The 25,429-nt window shown below is 35.5% G+C and overlaps 1 protein-coding gene across 7 annotated transcripts in view; it reads right to left on the reverse strand.

The window, feature by feature from the left end:
• Positions 1-25,429, reverse strand: part of LOC309647875 (uncharacterized protein) — a 420,689-nt gene that overhangs the window by 156,051 nt on the left and 239,209 nt on the right. The window contains exon 6 of one of the 7 annotated variants that reach the window (XR_014256339.1): positions 14,898-16,163. The exons of the other annotated variants lie outside the window; for them this stretch is intronic. The gene's annotated coding sequence lies outside the window, so the exon portion shown is untranslated. Of the gene's footprint in view, positions 1-14,897; positions 16,164-25,429 lie in introns of those variants that run through there. 7 annotated transcript variants of the gene reach the window in all.

Here is a 25,429-nt window from a genome sequence, read left to right on the forward strand (position 1 = left end):
AATAACATTTAAATCCACACTTAGTATGAAATTTCTCATCCTATCATCTTCTAATCTGAGTCATGACAGAAAAAAATATAGTTCCTCCATCAATATGTGTAGACAATTCCTTCAGAATGAGCATGACCTAGATTTCAGTTGGTAAAGTAACTAATTTATTGGAGAAGAAAATCAAATATATAATTGTTAAACTACTCTGTTTTCGTCAAACTGCCTTTGTAACATAACCAAGTTTGAATGAGACGTCTCAAAACGTTTGAATAGTTAAGATAATAATCAATCAGAAACCCACCAGATATCAAATACAGATCCCAAATTATTCCCTTTTAAAAGGCACAATAACCAAATATGGAATGCCAACTTCATTTAGTGCTAATGCTCAGAAACTCTAAACATCAGATGGTGATATAATCCCATATTTGTGCAATATAGTAACAACTGAAAATAATGATAGAATCATTTAAAATAAAGGTCTAACAGGAAAGTTTACACAGGTGCAAAAAAGCATTTGTATTACATATAGTATATTTTAATTATACTTAATCTCAAATAAATATTCTACAAAGTGCTGGAAAGGCTTTGTTAGCCCAGACTTTGAAACTGTTTTAAGTCCTCTGACAGCGTGGAACGTCTCTTACTTCTATGTGCTCCACCAGACTAGCACAGTGCCTGCCTCACAGACCGAGGCAAACCACCTGCCCTGGTGTCAGGTAGTGTGTTCAAGCGCTTCACAGGCTTCACTCCTCATGCTCCAAAACAAAAACTTTCAGGTGGACTATGGAAACCCACACGTTGATGTTCCCTAGGTGTGTCTCATGCATAGTGAAGTCTGATAACTACTAACATAAAAAGTTACTCAGTAAATGTCTGGTGACTTTGGAACACCGATGCATAGAAATGCAGAAGAACTACATTCAAATTTGCCATTGGAAAAATGTTATCTGGACACGCAGCCCAGTATTCTCTCTCAAAGAGACTGATGACACTAAACTGCCATACATTTCATTATTTTCATCAGTTAATATCAAAAACTCCAATCACACCTGTTCCACCTTTCAAACCCTGTCACTGGGCCATCAGGAATTACCTTTGTATAATCCGAAAATTCCTCTGAGTACTCACTCTCTTTTTCTAGCTTCCCCCTCGCCATCTTGGCCTTAACTTGTCAATTACCCATTTGACAAGGTACCCATTTCTCTGTGACGCTCTCAAGTGATGGCTCACACCGAGTACCTCAGGGTGCAGAGGGTATGTTGATACAATGGACTGAATGTTTACATCCCCGAAAATTCACATGTTGAAGCCCAATGCCATGGTATTTGGAGGCAGAGCTTTTGGGGGGTAATTAGGTCATGAGGATGAAGCCCTCCTGAATGGAATTAGTGCCCTTATAAATAGAGATATGAGAGAGCTTTTGTCTGCCATGTGAAGTTAAAGCAAGAAGGTGGCCATCTGCAAGCCAGGAAGAGGGCTCTCACCAGGAACCAAATTGGCCAGTACCTTGATCTTGACTTCTCAGCCTTCAGAACTGGGAGGAAAAATTTTTGTTATTTAAGACACCTAGCCTGACTAAGACAGTTGGTATCTGACTGGTTCTCCACTGTCACTTCCAGAACAATTAGGAGGCTGATGCTGTAAGCCAGGTTGGAGATGATGGCAAATTTAGACTAAAATTTGTAGCACTGGGAATAGTGAGAAATGCTTAGCCTTGAGATTCAGTGCTCTTCAATGCTAAGTTATCAGTGCCAAGTTCTCTTTGTCCCTTCTCCTTAGGCAAGCTCATCTGTGTCCGTAACTTCAACTACCATCTACACATGGGTGAGTCGCATATACATGCATATTTCTTTGAAATTCAGACCCTTATAACCAATTGATTACTTGGCATCTCCACTCAGTTTTCTCAAAATCAACACTTCAAAGTTTTTTCTTCCCCAAAGTTTAACACAGCCCTAACCTGCACACCAACCTGGTCCTTCTCCGGAGTTTCCCATCTCAGAAATGGCGCCACCGCCCATCCTTATACAGTGGTCATGGATTTCTCCATTCCTTTATCATCTCATATATATTTATCAGTGAGTCTGTTTATTTTACCTCCTAAATATTAGATCAATAGACACTTCTGCACCTCTATCTCCATTCCCCTGGTCCAAGCCACCATTTTCTCTTACTAGCTAGTTTCCTTGCAAATCACTTTTATTTCTCCTCTAAGTCTCTTTTCCTCAGTGCAACAAGAGCGATCCTAACAAATGTCAATGGTTTCTCATTGTTTTTATGATGAAAACCAACATTTTGGATGTGATTATGATAAGGTCTTACATAATTCTCCAGTCATATTTTCTATCAGTACTATCCTTAGAGCTAGGAGAGGGACCTCTGTTGGGCCCCACACTTTGGATGTTTTCCCATACTACACACACACACAGAACACACACACACACACACACACATACATGTACACGTACAAAACACATTAAGAAACACATGAGAGCTTCTGTCACTAGAATAGGCATTTCACCCTAACACAGTACACCTCATTTCCCTAAACATGTACTCCTTGATAGACACTCAAAAGCCATGAGGGAACATTTCTCCACGTCTCTTCCAATATGCCCTCAAAACAGAAGGTACTGGCCTCCAAATGCCATGAAGGTTTACAGACGCTTATACCCCTGCTAACAGCAGGAGGACAGTGCTGCTTCAGAATGCAGAGAGGGTTTAAGCAACATAAACTCTGAGATTAGAGTTTAGTAAATTGATTAATTTGTCAAGTCCTTCTTCTCCGATAGCATGAATGTAACAGATTCTTGTATAATTTTACAGTATGTGCATGTTCCACAAATATTTTCTCCTGATAGACTATAACCTATATGAGGGCCAGGACTGTGAGGGTTTCTTGTCCACCCTGGTGTTTAGCATAGCCACATAATGAATAATGAATATTTGTTGATTAAATAAATAAATGTAGAATCAGACAGAAGTGGTGGAGTCACTCAGGCAATTCATTTAACCTCTCTGAAATTTAGTTTGTCACCTAAAATGAGGATAAATACACCTACCTCACAGGGTTGCTTATGACTGTAACAACATAATGCCATGAAGACCACACAGACCCTGTAATTACAATTTATAGTAATTCAGTAAATTATAAAAGATGATGTCAATCTTCACCATCATCAGGATTTCCCAGATCCTACCATACTGATTAATGTTATGCTTATTTTTCCAAGTTTTCAGAACAAATTGCCTGGAAACTAAATTATAGTGTGCAATTATACTGGAAAACTAAATCCAATGCTTTTTTCTTTTGTTGCCAGTTGTTTTCACAAGATGAGAACTGTAATGAACCAGTACAGCTGAATTTTAACTACAGAGGAGACATTAAGTGACTCTATTGTGCTGACATAAAAATTGATCCTGCACCATACTGCCTCCCTTGAGCCTCCATTTGTAACTTAACACTCTTTAATTCTCTTCTAGTTATCTGCAGATGGCATTTGAAGAGCATATTAGAAAATCACATCTGAAATTATATTCTGTATCAGAGAGCATTTACTATTAACTGCCATTACTTTATCATACAGATCTTGTAACATGAGTCTAATTATATTTGTGTGAATACAGATGTCCTTCCAACACTCTGGCTCTCTGTATCTTGACCCTCTTCTCCCCCAATGACATCATCCTTCATGCTACCTCAACCACTCACCCTCATTGTCATAGCATTGGATTTGATATTACCGATGTTTGCAGACCCACCAAATCTCAATTTCCAGCCATTCCACGCCTTTCTCCTCGAACTTCCAACATCTTGTGGCCTCTCTTCACATCCACTGATGACCTTGCTTCCTCCCCCACCCCCAAAATAGAAGCACTCCTCTATTCTCTTTTTCAGTACAGCAGCCAGATTTATCCTGATAGAGTGTAAATCAAATCATGCCATTCCTCTGATGAGAAACCACCCTTCCATGAGTTATTATCATGCTCAGCATAGAAGCCGAGCCCTACAATGGCCTCAGAGCAGAGTGAAAAAGAGGCACTACTGATAACTATATCAGGACAAGAGGCATAAACTGGGCATCTTCTATGCAAACTGAGAAGTATATTTCCCCTACATAGATCTGGCTTCCATGAGCTCTCTGACCTTATCCACTACTGGTTTCCCCTTGCTCACTCTGCTATAGAGTGTGAGGAACTTTCTCTTCCTCAAACACACTAGGCATGTTTCAGTCTAGGGCTTTTTCTCTACTATTGTCTTTGCCTTAAACATTCTCCAAGATATCCTCTGCATTTACGCCCTCTCCTCCTTCAAGTCTTCACCTTCCTCAGTGAGGAAAGACCTTCCCTTGACCCATGATCTAAAACTATCACATACCCACCTCAATCCTCTTTCCCCTGCTTTAGTTTTCTCTTTAGCCATTATCCCCATCTACTATACTATCTAGTTTACTTATTTGTTTTGTTGTTGTATGTGTTCTGATACACAAACACACAAGTATGTAAGCTCTCTTTGGGCAGGAATACAGGAGAGGGCCTTTTTTTGTTTTTGTTCCAAAACTGGAAGAATACAAAAGACCCTCAATAAACATTTACCTTTAAATCTGACTTAGAGTGACTCAAGTTCTTATTCAGTTCAGGTAGCCTCATCCATCTAACATGGTCCATTCTCACAAGAAATGAGACTTTCAGCATCTTAAATGTAGACTGGATGGGTAAAAAGAAAAATCATGTGAAACATTAAGAGAATAAGAATTATGCTCATGACCAGAGCAAAGGAAGGTAAGAAAAGATGAGGGTTTTGTGGGCTGGAGTAGGAGAAAGGAAGTGACCCATAAGCTTGGCCTTGAAGAAAATGGAACTGGAAGGTAAGAAGAAGAAAGGGAGCTTTCTGAGCAGGAAGAAAAAAGTTGGCAAAACAGGAAGACAGAAATGAGAATGATGTCTTAGTTCAGATTTTTCCACAAGCAGACCCTGAGCGGGAGGTAGTTTGAGTGTGATGCCTGGAAGCACGTGTGAGGAAGGAGAGAAAGTGACACAGAGAATGGACAGAAGCCAATGAAGTGTAGCCAACTGTAGCTTAATTCTCCTAGAGAATTCTGACACCGTACTAGCTTCCTATCACTGCTATAACAAATTTACCACAAACTTGGTGGCTTAAAACAAATTTATCATCTTACAATTCTGGAGGTCAGAGGTACAAAAATGGGTCCTATAGGGTTAAAGCCAAGGTGGCAACAGAGTTGTATCCCTTCCAGAGGCTGTATGAGAAATCCTTGACTTTACCAGATTTTAGAGGCTGCTCATATTCCCTGGCTTAGGGCCCCCTTCAGGCAATGGCATCATTCTACTTCCATTACCACATCTCTTTCTCTGAATCTCCTGCCTCCCTCTTTTTCCTGATAAGAACACTTATAATTACATTGAGACCACCTAGATAATTCAGGATAATCTCCCCATCCTAAAATTCTTAATTTAATCACATCAGCAAAGTCTCTTTTACCATGTAAAGTAGCATATTCATAGGTTCTAGAGATTAGGATGTGGATATCTTTGGCAAGGTGGTGGGGTTGGGATGGAGGGGGGTCGAGTTGGGGGGTGCATTGTTCTGCCTATACAGATACCATGTGGAAAAACTTCAGAATCATTCACTCCAACACCAAGGATGGGGAACCTGGGACATATTGCACTGATTTCTAGCCCTGACCATTGTTTGAAAGTTGCATTGGGTTGTACCTGCCTGCAGCTGAGCAAATTCTCCGATGCAGGAGGAAGCCATCAAGCAGAGATAAAGGTGCTGGAGATGGGATGCTGCCAGTGGGCAGAGATTGTTCTGAGGACAGGGCATCATTGTATGTGATAACCAAGGATGACAATTAGGAGTGTGTGTGTGGGGAAACCACAGGATATAGTACTTGAACAGATAAGACTGGCACAGATTATGCAGTGGTCCAAAGGCTAAATCGTTGACTTTAGGAAAACATGAATTTTTAAGAGAAGAGATGAAAGCAATATTTTAGGGATATTTATCTCACAGAAAAGTACTGGGAGCCCAGTCCTCTAATAATCCAGAGGTAAGATGATGGAATGCCACTACTAAAGTTTAGACCTGAGAACTGAGAGGAAGCAGTAAGGCCTAAGTACTAAAAATAGGAATCAAGGGAAGGAAAGAAAAAATCAAAGATATCATAAGATTTCTATCTGAAAAGGCTGAAATGATAGTGATTATAAGGAGTTGAGAATGAAAATTCATTTGAAAGAATGGATAGGTTCAAGTTCAGTCTCATTAAATTTTAGATAAGATGATGGTGGTATATATCTAAATGAGCTGTCAAGTCATAAAAGTTCCTCTAAATTATCCCTTATCTACACATTTCCAATTAAGTTGGAAATCTTATTCAAAACAATTAAGATAACTACCATTTCATTTTGTGTGTAGTAGAGCAAATACTTTGACATTTTTCATCAGTTCAGTTCCATTAGTATATTTCCAAGCTCATCTATATCAGTTTTATAGCATACTTAATATGAAAGTAGACTTTCTTAGAACCAGAGTTTTATACTAGAAGTTATGTAATAAGTCACAGCATTATGAATATACTTGCCAACTACAGACAAACCAGAAAAGCAGAATTGTATATTGAAAATCACATTGGTCTCAGAGTCCATGCATCTGGCTCAGAGTTCTACCCAGCCCTTATACTACCTAACTGTGCAAACTTGGGAGAGTCACTTAAATGCTTTGAGTCTGTATCATTATTGATACCAAGGGAGGTGGAGTAGGTTCTCTCTAATGTTCCTCCTAGCTACAGAAGCCTCAGCTCTCAGCAGACAAACTGCTAAGTTTATAAGCAGTGTAGTCAAATTCTAATCACTCCAATATAGTGCACATTTTATCTGAGTATATTATTGAATTGACTGCTTTTTAAAGCCAAAGTGAAAAAATACGAGTGGTAAGCAGTATGTCATTAATGCATAAATCAATTCACATGTTGTGAACTCGAACTACCATGGCACAACCTACATTAGAATTATTAATGATATCTTATACTTGGTAGCATTTTAGAGTTCTTTTAAACATTCTTCACTTAATCTTAAAAACTACTTCATACATGTCTTAATATTTATTTCATTTTATAATTGAGGAAACTGAGATTCAGCTGGGCAACTGCCCAAGGTTAAACAAACAGTTAATGACAGAGTCTAGATTCAAACTCACCTCTAGCACCAAGTCCAACAGTTTTTTATAACACTAAGATATTTCTCATTATGCCAGGCATGGAATGTCTAAATGTAACTTGAGGTATTAGAATAAATTTGGATTTATTTAAATAGAATTTGACAATTACATAAGCATTATCTTTTGTAATGATTACTTTCTCTGTTGTAGAATATATAATATTGTAAGTGTTTATATTGTTTACTTATCTATCTGGGGAAGGAGATTCTCAAGGGTGGAGAATATGTCTGTTATCTGTATCTACCATGTGACCTGGCACAAAGTAAGTTCTAAAATGGTTTGATGTATGAATGAATATAGTGACTTTAACTGGCATATCCATAGAGTATTTCATCACTGTTTAATACTTGTAATTACTGACTCTTGTCTTTATTGTGTGAAAGATGTTAAAAGCTGCCATACATTTTCACAGGGTAGTTATCTCAACTGTCATACAAAAAGAAAAAAAAAAAGCTGTAAGCCAGGGAATAGACAAATTCACAATAATAGTTGAAGTCTTTAAAAATACTCTCAGTAATTTATTGAACAATGAGATATTTAAAAAGGCAAAGATAAAAGAGACCTGTATCTACCATTTTATATAATGACACATTTATACCTTCAACAACTACAGAATACACATTCTTTTCAAGTGTACATGGAATATTCACCAAGACAGAATGTGTTGGGCTACAAAGTAATTCTTAATAAATTTAAAAGATCGAAATTTTACACAGCACGTTTCCTGATCACAACAGAATTTAACAAGAAATTTTTGGAAATAGGAATAAATGTAATTATATTCCTATATACCAAACCATAGAATGCTTTTATATGTACATGATTTTTTTGCCCACCACATAATAGATGTTCAGTATGTATTTGTAAAGGATGGATGAATAAAACCACTTTCTTATGATTATAAAAGCTCTTTGTAAGTTAGGGGAAAAAAAACTGTGAAACAGTGAAGGTTTTATTAAAAATTAGAAATCCAGTCTTTATAATTCAGACCACATTTTTCAGTCCTCAGATAATCATATCATAATATACACCAGGCAAATATTTTTACCTGTTTGGATGAAATTGAGCACAAAGATGAACGAGTCAAGTTATCCCCCAAATCATTTTACCTCTTCCCCGAGGAGATTTAATGTTAAGTCAAAAGGCTAAAACAGGCAGTCGCTTTCCACTTCAACCTGAGTGCAACAAATCAGCTCTTAACTCTTTCACTCTCACAGGTTGTGCAGCTTTTCTTTTGTGTTAAATATTTAATGTCTCAGAAAGGTTTAAGGATGACTTTTAGAATAATCTAACATTACATATTCTCTGTTTCCTGTATGATGATCCCTTCATTTTACTCCTTGATGCAGCATGTAACTGAATTCCTAAGAAACCCAGTTCACAATCACACCATCCAAACCTTTGGGCCAGGGTACATGTTTGTCTTCATGAGTGTTTGGAAATCATTAATGAATATCTCAATATTTGAATAACAAAAATATCATTTTTATTACCATTTTTAAGACTATTTCACAAACTCTAGGACAAGTTCATTAAAATCAGCTTACTTATATTTTGAAAGAATTACAGAAAAACAAACATATTATTTCTTGAGGAAGCATTGTTCCAATATCCTAAAGCTACCAAGAATTTTATAAATAATCTGCTTGCCTATTGCTATCATAATCAAGGCAGTTTTTATTGTAAAGAACATCTGAGAATTTAACAAGCATTAAAACAATGAAAACTCTGGATAAGGAAGGGGTGAACGTATCCAACAGGAGCTAATTATGCCTAAGCTGAGCTGTGAAGACTCAGTAAGATCTACCTAGGTAAAAGGAAGTTGAGGGGGAGGTATTTCTGGAAAAGGCAACAGCAAAAGTGAAGGCAAAGAAGCAGAGAAAGACGTGGGTGTTTGGGAAACTGCAAAGAGTTTGATAAGCTTGAGGCAAAAGTTGACCAGGAGAGTATGATGAAAAATGAGACTGAACAGTTTGTCAGGGACCTGATTATAAGCTGCCTAGGACACTGTGGCAAGATAGCAAGGATTTTGGATTATATCCAAGCAACTATGGAAAACCAACTGGGAAATTTTAACTGAGTGGTGACATGATCATATTTATAAAAGAACACCTATTCTGGTGGGTAATATTAAGTGCATTCAGGATAGTCATAAATATCAATGTAGATACTTTGAAGGCCTGACCTAAGTTGATGACTGAGGAGAATAATATGGGAGTACACTATTGTTCCTTCTCTCCACATTTCCCACCAATAACCCATAAAATTAAAACACCACAACAAAAAAAGAAAATATTGGACTGTGACTTCCAGGTGGTGACACCGAAAAAAAAGAAGTGAGCTTTGGGGACAAACCCACACATCAGAGAGATCATTGTCCTCCTCCCAACTGAGTCCATACAGTAAGCAAACCATATCAGAGCCCTGGGTCTGCCTTTTTAAAATTATTTTATTTAATTATTGATATATTTTATAAGTTTAAGGTATATACTGTATTCATTTGATACACTTATTCATTGCAATATGATTACCACCTAAGTAGCTTTAGCTAAAATCTCTATCACATTACATATCTATCATTTCTTTTTTGTGGTGAGAACATTTAAGATTTAGTCTCTAGGCAACTCTGAAGTATTGGGTTGGCCAAAAAGTTCGTTCGGGTTTTTCCATTACCTCTTATGGAAAAACCCAAATAAACTTTTTGGCTAACCCAATATATAATACTGTATTGTTAACGATACTCATATGTTGTGCATTAGCTCTCCAGAACTTGTTCATCTTCTAGTTGCAATTTTGTACTCTTTAATATCTCCCCAATTCTACCAGCCCCTGGTAACCAACATTCTACTCTCTGTTTCTATAAGTTTGGCTTTTTTAGATTCCACATATAAGTGAGATCATACAGAATTTGTCTTTCTCTGTCTGGCTTATCTCACTTGGCACAATGCCTTCAAAGTCCATCATGTTGTCGCAAATGGCAGGACTTCCTTCCTTTTTGAGGTAGGCCATCAGGCCCATCTCTTTATATACCCCTGTTCCCAGGTTTTATTTCAGGGGTTTCAGCAGGCTGTATGACATGCAGTGGTTTCCCCAGGTAAGCCCTGAGATCTAGACCTGGGGTGAAGTATCAGGAAGTCTCATTCTGATCACAGATTCAAGCTTCGCTTTCCAATCCAGCTTTAGTAATAATAAAGCTAATATTCTAATCTTTATCTGAAGGCCATGTCTATTGCCGATTGATTCTCAGAGAGAAAAATCGATTTCATAGGACTGGATGACTAAAGGTGGAGAAAAAGAGGGGAAGGGGAGTCAAAGGCAATCCCTACATACAAGCCTTTCTCAACAGCTTCTCCACCACAGTCACCAAGAACTGCAATTCAGTGAAAAGGTCAATGATTAATCCAGCTTGGAAAAGAAATTTCTCCCTAACATGGCATCTTTGGTCTCAGTGGATTCAGGCAGAAATGCTCTGGCAGAACATTCAAGGAAAGAAGCAGTGCCAGAATATACATCCTCAGCCCACTGTACGAAGAGAATGCAAGCAGCCCTCCATCGTCTCACTACCCATCATTTTTCCACAGTCAGTCAAAGGCACAGCCAAGGGAAACAGCTTTATTAACACCACATGGCTATTGACTTCCCTGCAGGTAGGCTGAGGACTGGAACTCCTTCAAATTAGGGACCCACCCAGAGATGATTCACATTTCTGAGAAAAGCACTGGTAAGACATCAAATGGCATGCAAAAGGTATTTGTTATTTAAAGTAAAGTTAAGTTTCGCCGACATCTCACATGAAGACTATATATGAACTGTGTCCCATTTTTCCTTTTTTCACTATTAGGACCTGAAATCCACACAGGGCCAAAATCCAATACTCCATCATCTGTTGGCCCTCATCTTTTCTAGCTCCCTCTGGGCCTATGTTCTCATGTTGTGAAATTCAAAACTATTCAAAGAAATTGTGTGTTGTGGATTGCAAACTTCTCAGTTAACTTGCTGAATTCATTCGTTTTTTGTTCATAATGATATTGAGAATTAGGACCAATGTCATAATATATGAACTGAAATCAATAAAGCATTTCAGTAGTGTACAGGACTTCATGTCATCTTAATATATCCTGAAGCATAAAGCCTTTCAAAAATATATTAGTGCTTAAAGAAATGGGTAAAAACAATAAATGCATGTCCTTGATATATTTCATATCAATAAACAATACCACACACAAAACTTTGATTGCAATCTTGACTGAAGGACATTGATGTATTATACATTCTATTGTTTTTATATCTGGGATGTCATTAATTGAAGAAGAGTTAATATGAACTACTTCTTGCTGCTCCTAATATAAAATGAAGAAATTTTTCACATAGTCAATTTCTTCACTATTTTTCACATAAGTGAACCCTTTGTGTTTTCTCCTCCCCAGGAGAGTAGGCATTGAAAGTGATTTCTTTCAACTTGGCTGTTTTTCTTCAAAGAAATCATTAAATTTCAAAGAAAGCATTGGGTAACCTGGCACAGAGCCATCAATCAATTTACTGAATGAATTGATAAATGATCACATATGATCCTGACTCATCAATGCATAGAGGAGGAAAGGTAATTTGGGTAAAAGAGATAAAAGAATAACTTCCTTCTAATGAGCAAGAATCCTATTTTTAAAAAGAGAAAGGAAACAGTAGAAAACCAGGAGAAGATAATCACCCAAGAGCTATGTTTTTATTCAGCTGCATATACAAATGCACACACAAACTAATCCCATCTCTATCACACCTCAAGTAAAGCTAAAGTTGTATTACAAGGAAATCTATTAGTAGAAAAAGCAGGATTTTTACCAATGCCTTTTTTTTTTGTATCCCAGAATATATTAACCTAGTTACTGCTCTTTATTTCAAAGAAAAACAATGGTCAGCCAAGAGCCTCTGGTATTCAGGAAAGAGGTATATGGAGAACACATTCATGCAGTATCGACATCTATATAGTAACCACATGTTTCTTAGAGTAAAACATAAGTTGGGAGTCTAGAAAACACACATATTCTAAGTTTTTAATAATATATTTATATTGAAACTTATTTTCATGTTAAAAATACTATTACCCAATTGACTCACCTAAGGAGTAGAGACTACTTCATCAGGTTTATAACTTGGATAAATAATAAGCTATGCATATCATATTCACATGAACTAGATATCACAGATGCTTCAGAAAGTCTCCCACATTTAGAATGATAGATTAAAAGGCTATGCTTGCTCTTAAGTTTAGCTGTTTTACAACTCATAATGAAATCCCATATTAGGTTTGGTTAACACTATGTTCTATCCTAAAAAATTTTTAAAAGATAAAAAATATCTCTGATGCATTACAAGGCCAATAATCTCATAAATAAATTATCAGTGATATTCTAGTTACCTGCCACATTTGCAGCATTTTAAGTTTGTCCTTAAAGAATGAAATTGACATTCAAAAGTAAAACAGCTAGGAAAAAATTAATAAATACTGTATAATGATGTATATATCTTGATGAAAGTTGGTTTATGAGTAGAAAAAGTTCTGAAAAGATATATACTAAATTTTGTTAGTTATTTTCTTTTTCACTTATCTGTATTTTTTGAAAACACTTTGATAATACAAAAAATCCTTGAAATTATATTCATGTTCAAGATTTATAGTAATCACTTTGCTACTTGAAAATACAAAATTCAAGTCACTTTCATTTTAATTTCAAGAAGACAGGCTCATGATTGCGTGCTCCTTTATCTATTACAAGAAGTCTGAGTTCTGGAAAGCCTTACATTCCCTCATTTGCTACCAATTTAGCAGCTGCTTCTTTTGTTCATTTGGACAGCTCTTTATTCCCTGAAGGCCAGAGATGAAGCTCAGCTATGTGAATCATCACTACTTACCACATGTTATTAATTTGACCTTACTTGGTATTTCTCAGCTGTGGGTCTCATTCAACTTTTAATTTTCTGTGATTGGCAGAAATAGCACCTCACTGAGGATGTGTAGCTCCAGCCTTTCTGCTAGTGACTTGCCTCCCCTTTTGGAAAATCCTGGGCTGCTCAGGAAAACAGCAACTTGACAATTTGATTAAATGTGCTTGTGCATCTAACCTAGAAGAGACTTCAGGCCTAAACTCTAGATTATAGTTATGTGGTGGTAATCATAGCAGTTTTTGTGCTTACAGCAGGAGGACACAATTTTTTTAACTAGTAATTTAAAACAATGTTTGTGCATTGGGTTCAGTGGCTGCCTCAAACTCTACACCAGAATGTTGAAGAGAGAAGATCAGTTTCCTCTTGCTCCTTTCTTCTCCTCCTCTGTGTAACACAATAACTACCCAAAGTATTTAGACCTGTGCTACTCCAGGAAGTCTTCCAAGTTGATATAACCATTCTTTTCACAACTGGATAGAGCTTGCCATTTAGGTAACAAATTTATATTTGCCGGTCTCTTTTTATTCCCATACAGACAACAACATTTTTCTACGGATGTGAGTCTGTGATGGGATTTCCAGATCACCTCCGTGAAGTGAAAAAAGGATGAGAGAAACTGAGGCCCAGGAAAATGAAGCAACTTGGCAAACTGTCTCGGGTTGATTCTCTTCAGCCCTGGCCATCCCCACGGGGGCTGACAGCTGAGAGCTCTCTCTCTGCGGCGCTGCCAGCAGCGGGTAGTGTAAATCCTGCAATTCTGAGTGCCACAACACAAGGACATAAAAAAGATGGCAGAGCCAGAATTAACTTGGCTACTAACTTCACACCACTTCCTTGCATTTCATTGGCAGAGTGCTAAACAAGTATCAGCAAATAATTGACTACCACATAAACTCAGGGGCACGATGGCCAGAGACAAAGACAAATCAGAATAAAAACTCAGAGGTTAACCACACCCTCTTTTATTATAGTTTTAAATGTATTTGCATTTTTATCAAGATAATTCATGCATCTAGTTTTAAAGGTAATGCTACAACATTACAAAGGTAATACTGAAATGAAAAAAAGGAGTCTCTAGAATACCCATTCAGACCTCCCCAGGCTGTCTCCAAAGGAAACTAATTTCAGTCCTCTTCAGCTGGTTTTTTTTGGTATTTTTTTTGGTATTTGTCTCCATATTTTTAAATGACAGGCTTACATATCTTTTACTTGACGTGACGGTTTCAGGTATTATCTATCAGCTCCCTGTTATGAAAGATGAGGATTTAGCTGCTTTATATTCCTGTAATCACAATCTTTCTCTCTCTTACTCTGTTACTACCTCTCCCAATATCACCCCTTCTAATACCACAAATATTATATCAATTGTCATAGCTCATATTAATGTGACTTAAATATTATCCACAGCTGATCCACATCATGAGCTAAAATTTTGTTTCTCCTGGAATTAATTGCTATTTTTTTAATTTGCCTTGTTTTTTATACATCTATCACTAATTATTTCCCAAATTCTTTGACTGAACTATAAAGCTCCTCCCAATATAATCAAACACACTTCCTAATCCATCAGTTCCATTTTATTTTTGTCGAGTGCTTTGCTCCAGGAGCACTCTCTCCTCTTCTCCAGCCTAGGCCATTGTCACACTATGCCTGCTGCTCAGCTGTTGCCATAGCATTTCCCTTTACCATCATTCTGAGATTTCCAAAGCCTGTGCACTCACTGTTTTCTGGATCCCAACTTTTCCTCTTTCATCTTCCTCTCTGTCCTTTCACTGTAGAGATCATCTGTTCCCTTCGTGAGAAAGAATACTTGGAAGATATAGTTTTTAGAACTTCCATATCTCAAATGGTCATATTCTGGCTCTATGTGTAATGTACAGTTTAACTGGATACTGAATTCTAGGTTGAAAAGTTACTGTCCAAGACAGACTTGATACTTTGTCCACTAGTTACCATTGTTGTTTAAAAATCTGAGTCATTCTGATTCCTGTTCCTTTGAATATGTATTCTATTTTATTTCTCTCTGGAAGTTTTTAGGATCTTCAATTTCTCCTTAGTATTTTGGACTTTCACAATGAAGAGGCTCAGCATGAGTCTTTCTCATTGACTGTGCTGAATACTTACTAGGACTTTTCAATCTAGAAAAGCATGACTTTGGTTATGTGAAATTTCCTTGTATTATGTCTCTATTTTGCTTCTCTCCATAATCTCTAGCCTCTTTTTGAAAGGGCAATTGGTTGTATACTAGAACTCTTAGCTTGACCATCTACTTCTTCTATCCTTTATTCTTTTTTTAAAAGTTTTTATTGGAGTACAGTTGATTTACCATGTTGTGTTAGTTTCAGCAAAGTGAATCAGCTATACATATACATATATCCACTCTTTTTTTAGATTCTTTTCCCATATAGGTCTTTACAGAGTATTGAGTAGAGTTCCCTGTGCTATACAGTAGGTCCTTATTAGTCATCTATTTCATATATAGTAGTGTGTATATATCAACCTCAATCTCCTAATTTATCCCTCCTCCCCACATTCCCTGGTAACCATAAGTTTGTTTTCTACATCTCTGACTCTGCTTCTGTTTTGTAACTAAGTTCATTTGTACCCTTTTTTTAGATTCTACATATAAGTGATATCATATGATATTTGTCTTTCTGTGTCTGACTTACTTCACTCAGTATGACAATCTCTAGGTCCATCCATGTTGCTGCAAATGGCATTATTTTGTTCTTTTTTATGGTTGAGTAATATTCCATTGTATATATGTACCACATCTTCTTTATCCATTCCTCTGCTGATGGACATTTAGATTGCTTCCATGTCCTGGCTATTGTAAATAGTGCTTCAATGAACATTGGGGTGCATATATCTTTTAGAAAATGGATTAAAGACCTAAATGTAAGGCCAAACACTATAAAACTCTTAGAGGAAAACATAGGCAGAACACTCTTTGACATAAATTGCAGCAAGATCTTTTTCGATCCACCTCCTAGAGCAATGAAAATAAAAAGAAAAATAAACAAATGGGATCTAATTAAACTTAAAAGCTTTTGCACAGCAAAGGAAACCATAAACAAAATAAAAAGACAACCCTTAGAATGAGAAAATATATCTGCAAACAAAGCAACTGACAAGAGATTAATCTCCAAAATATATAAACAGCTCATGCAGCTCAATATTAAAAAAACAAATAACCCAATCCAAAAATGGCCAGAAGATCTAAATAAACATTTCTCCAAAGAAGACATACAGATGGCCAAAAAAGCACATGAAAAGATGCTCAACATCACTAATTATTAGAGAAATGCAGATCAGATCTACAGTGAGGTATCACCTCACACTGGTCAGAATGGCCATTATCAAAAAATCTAGGGCTTCCCTGGTGGCGCAGCGGTTGAGAATCCGCCTGCCAATGCAGGTGGCACGGGTTCGAGCCCTGGTCTGGGAAGATCCCACATGCCGCGGAGCAACTAGGCCCGTGAGCCACAACTACTGAGCCTGCGCGTCTGGAGCCTGTGCTCCGCAACAAGAGAGGCCGCGATAGTGAGAGGCCCGCGCACCGCGATGAAGAGTGGCCCCCGCTTGCCGCAACTAGAGAAAGCCCTCGCACAGAAACGAAGACCCAACACAGCCAAAAATAAATTTAAAAAAAAAAAAAATCTATAAACAGTAAATGCTGGTGAGGGTGTGGAGAAAAGGGAACCCTCCTACACTGTTCGTGGGAATGTAAATTGATACAGCCACTATGGAGGTTCCTTAAAAAACTAAAAATAGGGCTACTATATGACCCAGCAATCCACTCCTAGGCATATACCTAGATATCCTTTATTCTTTCTCTAATACTCTATCTTTTATACTTTTTGTTTTAGTTATTAGAAAATTTCATTAACATCTTCCAATTTTTACTAAATTTTTCATTCCTGCTCTAAATTTTTAATTTCCGGAAGCTCCTTCTTCTTTTCTGTACTACTTTACTTCTACTTTTAACGTATTCTAGGTTATTTCCTGAGAATATCAATTTTGTTTTGAGTTTTTAAAAACTTTTTTTCTACTAACTGCATTTTTTCCCTTTTACTCAAAATTTTCAAAGGCTTTAAAACCTACAGTTAAATAGGCTCTCAGAAAAATAAGTGATCATATAGCCAAGAGATGGGTTATTAAATATTTTGTACTGAAGATTATTCTGATAATTTAGTATCAAAATAACCTTTCATTTATGCCCTGATCAAAGACAAATATGAATAAGTGGTAGCACAGAAAATCAAAAGGCCTTGACCTAATCATTTGATTTACGGTTATTTGCTCCAGGTCAGACATAAATGAGTGAGAGCATCACACTGGCCACTCCTCATTCAGAGGAAAAAAGAGTCTCTAACACTGTAAATGAGATCCCTTTCTTTACAATTAGCCTTCTCATAAACAAGCAAACACTGACTCTATTTACATAACCTTGAGTAACCTCAAGAAAACCCAAAATGTGGGTGATAAAGTAGGATTTTTTTCCTTATACATCGAAAGGATAGAGAGTGTGGAACAGCTTTTTTCCAAAGAAGAGGAAACAAATCATGTTAATAAATTCTCAGGAATTCAGGGACTATGTAGGGTATCTTCCAATAAATATCGTGAACATATTTCCACTTATAAAATATCTCTATCTGGCAGTTTCCCTGCCAGCTAAAGGGGATGTAATAGTTCATTTTTCTGTTACCAAGAACATTTTTTGCACATCATTTTGGCATAGAGTGGAGGATGAATTCTCCTCAGTAACAACTCTACTTTTTCAGGGGATGTAATCTCTCTTCACTAAGAATAGTTATATTTCAAGAAAAAAAAAATTTTCACACAACAAACAACAAACTAAATAAAAGATAAAATGTAAGGCACAAAATAGAGCATATTTTCTTTCTTTTTCTTTAGTTTGTTTACTAGATCATTTTTATTTAAGCACGTGAATATAATCAGCAACATTTCATTTCTACAAACATGATCCTATACTTAGCTTATCTTGTGTCTTAGAGTGCCTCAGTTTTATTATTATGTAGTCTAAGGAAAAATTTTGAGAACATTATACTATTCATCTGAGTCAAAACGCTTAACACCAAATGAAAATAAAAATTTCTTAAAACATAAAAAAGCAAAAGAATTGGAAAAGTAAACAACTAATTGTTCAATCCTATGATGTCTACTTGTAGGAAACAGTGTAAAAGAATTGTTGGCCAAAACTGTAATTAAAAATGTCATATCAGGGTATTTCTCTATTCTGTAGTCAATGATTTAAGAATCAACAGTAAATTCTAAATTTGTACCTATAATATTTTCATGAAAATGTGGGTTTTTAAAAATAGTATATAGCATAAAAGTTCTAGTTGTAGATTATTTGTCACAGTAATCTTTGGCTATTTCAAATTATCAGTTTTATTTACATTTTTACTGTTTGGATTGCCCCATGAGAATATAAACTCCATGAGATCAGGAACTTTGTAATCTTTTTCACTGCAGTATCCCCAGCACAAAGTGACTCAATGAATATCTGTTGAATAAAGTAATTAACAAAACTTTTACACTTTTACACTAACATGACCCCATGTTTTTATTTAATCCTCACAAATACTCTGTGCTGTGGTATTTTTATCTCATTTACTGCTAAAGAATGAAAACTTTAGATTTGAATAGAACTTACTGACTTCTCCAATACTTCTATTCATAAAGAAATCAAATATAATCTAATATTTATAAACAGTTCATTAATCCAATCCTGTTGCTTCTGTGGGATTACTGAATTTAACTTGATTTCAATTCAAAAATGAATTGTGTGACAGATACTTATGATAGGCAGTAATAACAAGTAAATTTCAAAGAAAGAGCAACTCCATTTTTAATTTTTATGATTACTTGTGCATTTTAAAGTATATAATTTGAAATGTTTTAGAAATTCTACTGATTCACTTTACCAGAAGTACACCAGTTTTCTTTTAATTCTTGTGAATTTTTTGTCATCAATTTATTCAACAACTATGTCAACAAATATATTCATGTATTCAACATATACACTTATATATCTGTTGATTAATATTAGTACATTTATATTCATTCATAAAGAGAATTCTGACTATTTTAAAGGCACCATGCTGAGTCCTAGGCCCATGCAGCCACAAAAAATAGAAGTCAAATGACTCTCATTAAGCAAATTCATATTGATGTTTTTCAAACCTCCATCTTTACTTTAGAACATGAAAGTCATCCACTCTATACTTTATAAAATGATGTGCTCATCATATTTCTGAAAAATGCAGACAATAAGGCACAGTAAATATGTACCATCCTTGTTTTCTCTAATCATCTTTCCTAAAACTCATCCGCCCAATGAAATTGTCTAATTAGACTCTCAAAACAGTAAATTTCTTTTGATCTATAATTAATTGCATAAGTTAGTTACAAATACAACAGAATTTAAGGAAGTTCTGCTTTATGTCATTCAATGACCTTGATAAGGAAATAACAGTTACATGTTTCCAAAAAATATTAAACACCCACCCCTCACTACACAACTATCCTTTTTTAAAATAATTACATGGTGAAAAATTGCTATAAATCAGTTATTGGACATGTTTCAAGTCCCCTGACATATAGCTACATAAAGTTAAAACTTTTTAAATGTCTTGTTTATATAATAGGCGGGGGGGGAAATGCTTGTATCCAGCAATATAACTTAGGCTTGTTTTATATGGTAAAAGTCAGACAGCGGCAGTGGAAGAGTTAGACTTTTTTCTCAACTGTAACTGGATGCTACCATTCTGGAAACTGTCACCAGCTAGGAATCAAAGAACAAGATATTTGGCTGTTTGCTCCTGCTCAGTGTAGTCATTTCATTTCTGTTAAATTCTGTATTCTCAGCTAAGATAAACTGGGAATTTACAGCAGCTGTGTATGCCAGCCTTTTCCCATTAATCCATATCTTAACTCCAACAATACAAACACCTAGCTATTATACAGAAATTGGATTGGGGTGGGCAAGATTGTAAGTGAAGAGACCAGTTAAAGTAATTTTATTAGTCTAGGTCTGAGAGGCAGCTTGGACTGGAGCAGAGTAATTGAGAGGAATAGAGGTGGCAATTAAAAGTTTACTAGTGACCTTATTAAGAGCCATATCTTTGGACGGTGACAGCAAAATCTGGATATCTAGGAGACGAGAAATGGGAAATAGAGAAAAAAAAGTGAGTATAGAACACTTTTTCAATAAGTTTGGTGTTTAAAGGAAGGGAAGAACCAGTCAGCATGTAAGGAACATGGGAGCCATCACTCCCATTCTCACAACAATAAAAATGCCCAACAAACGGCAAACCAACAGCTCTGCTTGAATATGAAGCAAAGAAGTGAGGTCACAGGGCAAACCGCTGCCCGCCAAATTGGAGAGGCAAACAGGAAGATACAGGGAATCAAAACTTATCAAAATAGAAACCCAGAAGCAGAAATCTCTGTAGGAACTATTACTAAGGTGGGAAAATTTAAACTGCAATTAATGAATTGCTATAAGTTCAATGTGGACAAGTCTGAGAGTTAAAAATTCCAGGAGTGCCCAGATGGGAGGGGTGGGGCCTCACAATTTAGTGAATTTTACCTTCAAGAGGCCAACTAGATACTCTCAGTGAATATCAGAGAAAAATTCCCTCATGCTTCGAGCAGGAGAACAAAAAATAACCATTCTGAAATAAGCCCAGACTATTCTATTCTTCTTAGGCAAAACTATTTTACCAGGGCCAAACAGACTGGGATTTAAACAGGGCTTAACAGACCTAGAGGAAGGGAAATACTCAACACCAATCCTCTTTAGCCTTCCTGCCCCACTTAAGGGTGGACAAAACACTAAGAAGCATTTGTGAAAGTCACAGCCTAGGGGCACAGGCTCACTAAAATTTTGAGACCTAATCATAGGTCTAAAGAATGCCTACTCTCCCCTCACACTTCACTACCACATCTTAGGGCTCCTGTTTATAATAACAGGGGATTACAACGGAAAGAACAGCACCTTATTGAAGAAAGGGAACCCAAAGGTAATAGTGACGACAACAACAAAGTCATTAGAGGAAGTTTTAGCTCCTGACACCTACAGCTACAGATAAACATAACACTTTATGCTAAAGTCCTATTTACCTAAGTTACTTTTACCCAGTACATTGTGTCCAGCTTTCACAAAAATTACAAGGCATTCTAAAGTACAAAAAGTTTGAAGAGACAGAGAAAGCATCAGAATCAGACTCAGATATGATAGTGATGTTGGAATTATTTGATCAAAAATTTAAAACAACTATGATTAATATGCTAAGGATTCCAACATAAAAAGTAGACAACATACAAGAACAGATGGATAATGTAGGCAGAAAGATGAAAACTCTAAGAATTTAAAGGACATGCTAGAAATCAAAAACACTACAGTACAATGAAGAATGACTTTGATGGGCTCATGAATAAACTACATACAAGCAAGGAAAGAATCAGTGAACATGAAGAAATGTTAATAGCAACTTCTAAAACTGAAAAGTGAAGAGAAAAAAGAATTTTAAAAATTGGAACAGAATATCCAAGAACTGTGGCACAACTACAAAAGGCATAACATGTACATAATTGGAATACCAGAAAGAGAAAAAAGAGAGAACAGAAGAAAGTATTTGAAGTAATAATGGCTGAGAATTTTCAACAATTAATGATGAACACCAAAGCAGATCCAGGAAGCTCAGAGAAAACCAAGCAGGATAAATACAAAAAAAAAAAAAAAAAAAGCCTATACCTAGGTATATCATATTCAAACTGTATAAAGTCAAAGACACAGACAAAATCTTGAAATAAGCCAGTGGGGAGAAAACCACCTTATTTATATAGAGAAGCAAGGATGCAAATTATATCACACCTCTCTTTATGCAAACAAGCAGAGAGTGATGTAAAATATTTAAAGTATTGGAAGTAAAAAAAAACTGCCAACAAAAAAATTTTCTATCCAGTGAAATTATCCTTCAAAAGTAAAGGAGAAATACTTTCTCAGGAAAACAAAAATTTTTCATCAGTAAATGTGCCTTGCAAGAGATGTTAAAAGAAGCTCCTCAGAGAAAAGGAAAATGATACAGGTCAGAAACTTGGATCTACATTTAAAAAGGAAGAATGTTACAGTAGGAATAAATAAAGGCAAAGTAAAATATTTTCTTATTCTTGAGTGATCTGATAACGTTTTTTCAAAATAATAATATATTCAGTGATTATAAGTTTTGGATAAGTTAAATCAGTGACAACTATGTTATAAGGGATGGAAAGGAGAAACTGAGAATATTCTGTTATAAGTACCTGTGAAGCAGTATAGTATTATTTGAAAGTGAAATTGGATTAGTAGTAATTTATACTGAAAATTTGAGGGCAACCACTAAAAAAAAATTTAAGTAAACTTGATATGCTAAGAGAAGAGAGAAAAAAAATCACATAAAATGTTCAATTAAAACCATAGAAGGTAGAAAAAGAGTAGAAGTTAAAAAAGAAAAAAGAAAGAAAAAGTGCAATGAATAGAAAACAGTAAAAATATGACAGAAATTAATCCAACTGTGTCAATAATCACTTTAAATGTCAGTGATATAGATACACCAATTAAAAGACAGAGATTTTCAGAGTGAATTTTTAAAAAAAGACCCAATTATATGTTGTCTACAAGAAACCAATTTTAAATAGGAAACAACAGATACATTAAATGTAAAGGGATAGGAAAAGACATACGACGCTAACACTAATCAGAAGAAAGCTAGAGCAGCTGTATAAATTGCAAACAAAGAAGAGTTCAGATCAAGAAAAATGATCAGAGATAAAGAGGATAATTACATAATGATAAAGTAGTCAATTCTCTAAGAAAATTTTATAATTCTTAATGTGTATGCATCTAACAACAAAGCATCAACAAAAACTGATAAAACTTCAAGGAGAAAGGTTAGACTACACTATAGTTGGAGATTTCAACATCCTCTTTTAGTAACTGATGGAGCCAGTAGGCAAAAAAAATTTTTAAACATAGTTGAACTAAACAGCATGATCAGTAACTGGATCTAACTGACATCTATAAAATGCTTCACCCAACAATAGCAGAATAAACATTCTCTTCAAGCTCTCAGGGAACAAAGATAAGCCACATTCTGGGTCATACACGCACCATAACAAATTTAAAAGAATATAACTTATTCAAAGTATGCTTTCAGACCACAATGGAATTAAACCAGAAATTAATAATGAAAAAAATAGCTGAAAAATTCAAAAATATTTGGAGATTAAAAAATACATTTCTAAATAAAACATGGGTCAGAGAAGAAGACTCAAGAGATAGTACACAATATTTTGAACCAAATGAAAATGAAAAGATAATTTATCAAAATTTGTAGGATGCAGCAAAGGCAGAGTTTAGAGAGAAATTTATAGCATTGAATGCATATATTAGAAAGAAGAAAGATCTAAAATCAAAAATCTAAACCTTTACCTTATGAAAAGAGAAAAAGAAGAGAAAATTAAATATAAAGTAACCAGAAGAAAATAAATAATAAAATTTCGAACAGAAATCAATGAAGTTGAATTTAGGAAATAAATAGAGAAAGTCAACAAAACCAAAAGCAACTTCTTTGGAAAGATTAATAAAATTGATAAACCTCTAGCCAGATTAACAAAAAAAGAAGACACAAATTACTAATATCAGAAAGCGGAGAAATAACTAAAGATCTCATGGACATTAAAAGAATAATAAAGGAAAATAATGGACAACTTTACAACCACAAGTCTAATAACCTAAATGAAATGGACTAATTCCTTGAAAGATGCAATCTATCAAAACTTACACAGGATGAATTAGACAATCTGAATAGGCCCACGTCTATTAAAGAAACTGAATCAATAATTAATAACCTTCCAAAACAGAAAGCACCACATCATGATGGGTTTACAGGTGAATTCTATCAAACATTCAAGGAAGAAATTATACAAATTGTCTGCAATCTCTTCCAGAAAATAGAAGCAGAGGGAAAACTTCCTAACTCATTCTATGTGACCAGCACTACCCTAATACGAAGAGTGAAGACATTACAAGAAAGGTAAGCTATAAACCAACATTTCTCATTAACATAAATGTAAGAAGCCTCAACAAAATAATAGCAAATCAAACCCAACAATATATAAAAAGAATTACTGATATATACCACGACCAAGAGGGATTTATTTCAAGTATTTGAAAATCAATTGATGTAAACTATCACATCAACAGGCTAAAGAAGAAAAATGATATGATTATATCAATACATGCAGAAAAATCATCTGACAAAATCCAACACTCATTCATGATAAAAAAACTCTCAGCAGACCAGAAATAGAGGGCATTTCCTCAACTTCATAAAGAACATCTACAAATACCCTACAGCTGACATCATATTTAATGGTGAGAAATTAGTGTTTTCCTGCCTATGATCAGGAACAAGGCAAGGATGTCTGCTCTCACCACTCTTATTCAACATTATACTGGAAATCCGAGCTAATGCAACAACGCAAGAAAAGTAAATAAAATGTATAATGGATTCGAAGAAGGAAATAAAAGAAAGCAAGATATAGCTAGATTGAAGGTAAAGAAGGGCAGGAAGAACAGAGTAGGATTTGGACATACGGAGTTTGGAGTTTTGGAAGAGAGTACTTTATTCCTATGATCTGGGAGGAAGAAGTTATAGAAACAAAAATGTTTAACAAAGACAATAATCCATAAAGCAATGTCCCTCAGAAATAGAAGGGGACAGGATTCAGAGTATAGGTAAAGGAAAATACAACAATTTATGCTAAAGTTAAAGATCACCAGAATTGTCTTCACTCAGTCATTGACAGGGCAATGGAAAAGTAACAACTGAGTTAATGACTCTCCAGGATTCTTAGGTCTTCTCCCTTTAGAAAAAAATCTACCCTAGACTACCTATTTTCACATTCTAAAGAAACTATTTTTATTTTTATTTTTTTGCTAAGCCTCTGTAGAAGTAGCTATTCCAGTGAAAATTTCCAATCTTCCTCCCCATTCTACCTCTCTTTCCACCCCCAACCCACAGAACTGTTGCAATGTTTCAACAATATGCAGTTTTACAAGATTTTATATCCAATTATTAATTGTTCTGGACTTTACCAAAATGAACTTTCTAACAGAAATTTTCACTTATCCAAAGTCAACTGGAAGAAAATGTCATTAAGGAAAATAAATAATGGCAGGGA

This window comes from Balaenoptera physalus (assembly GCF_965194825.1).
Source record: "Balaenoptera physalus genome assembly, chromosome: 18".
In the NCBI taxonomy this organism is placed as follows: domain Eukaryota; kingdom Metazoa; phylum Chordata; class Mammalia; order Artiodactyla; family Balaenopteridae; genus Balaenoptera; species Balaenoptera physalus.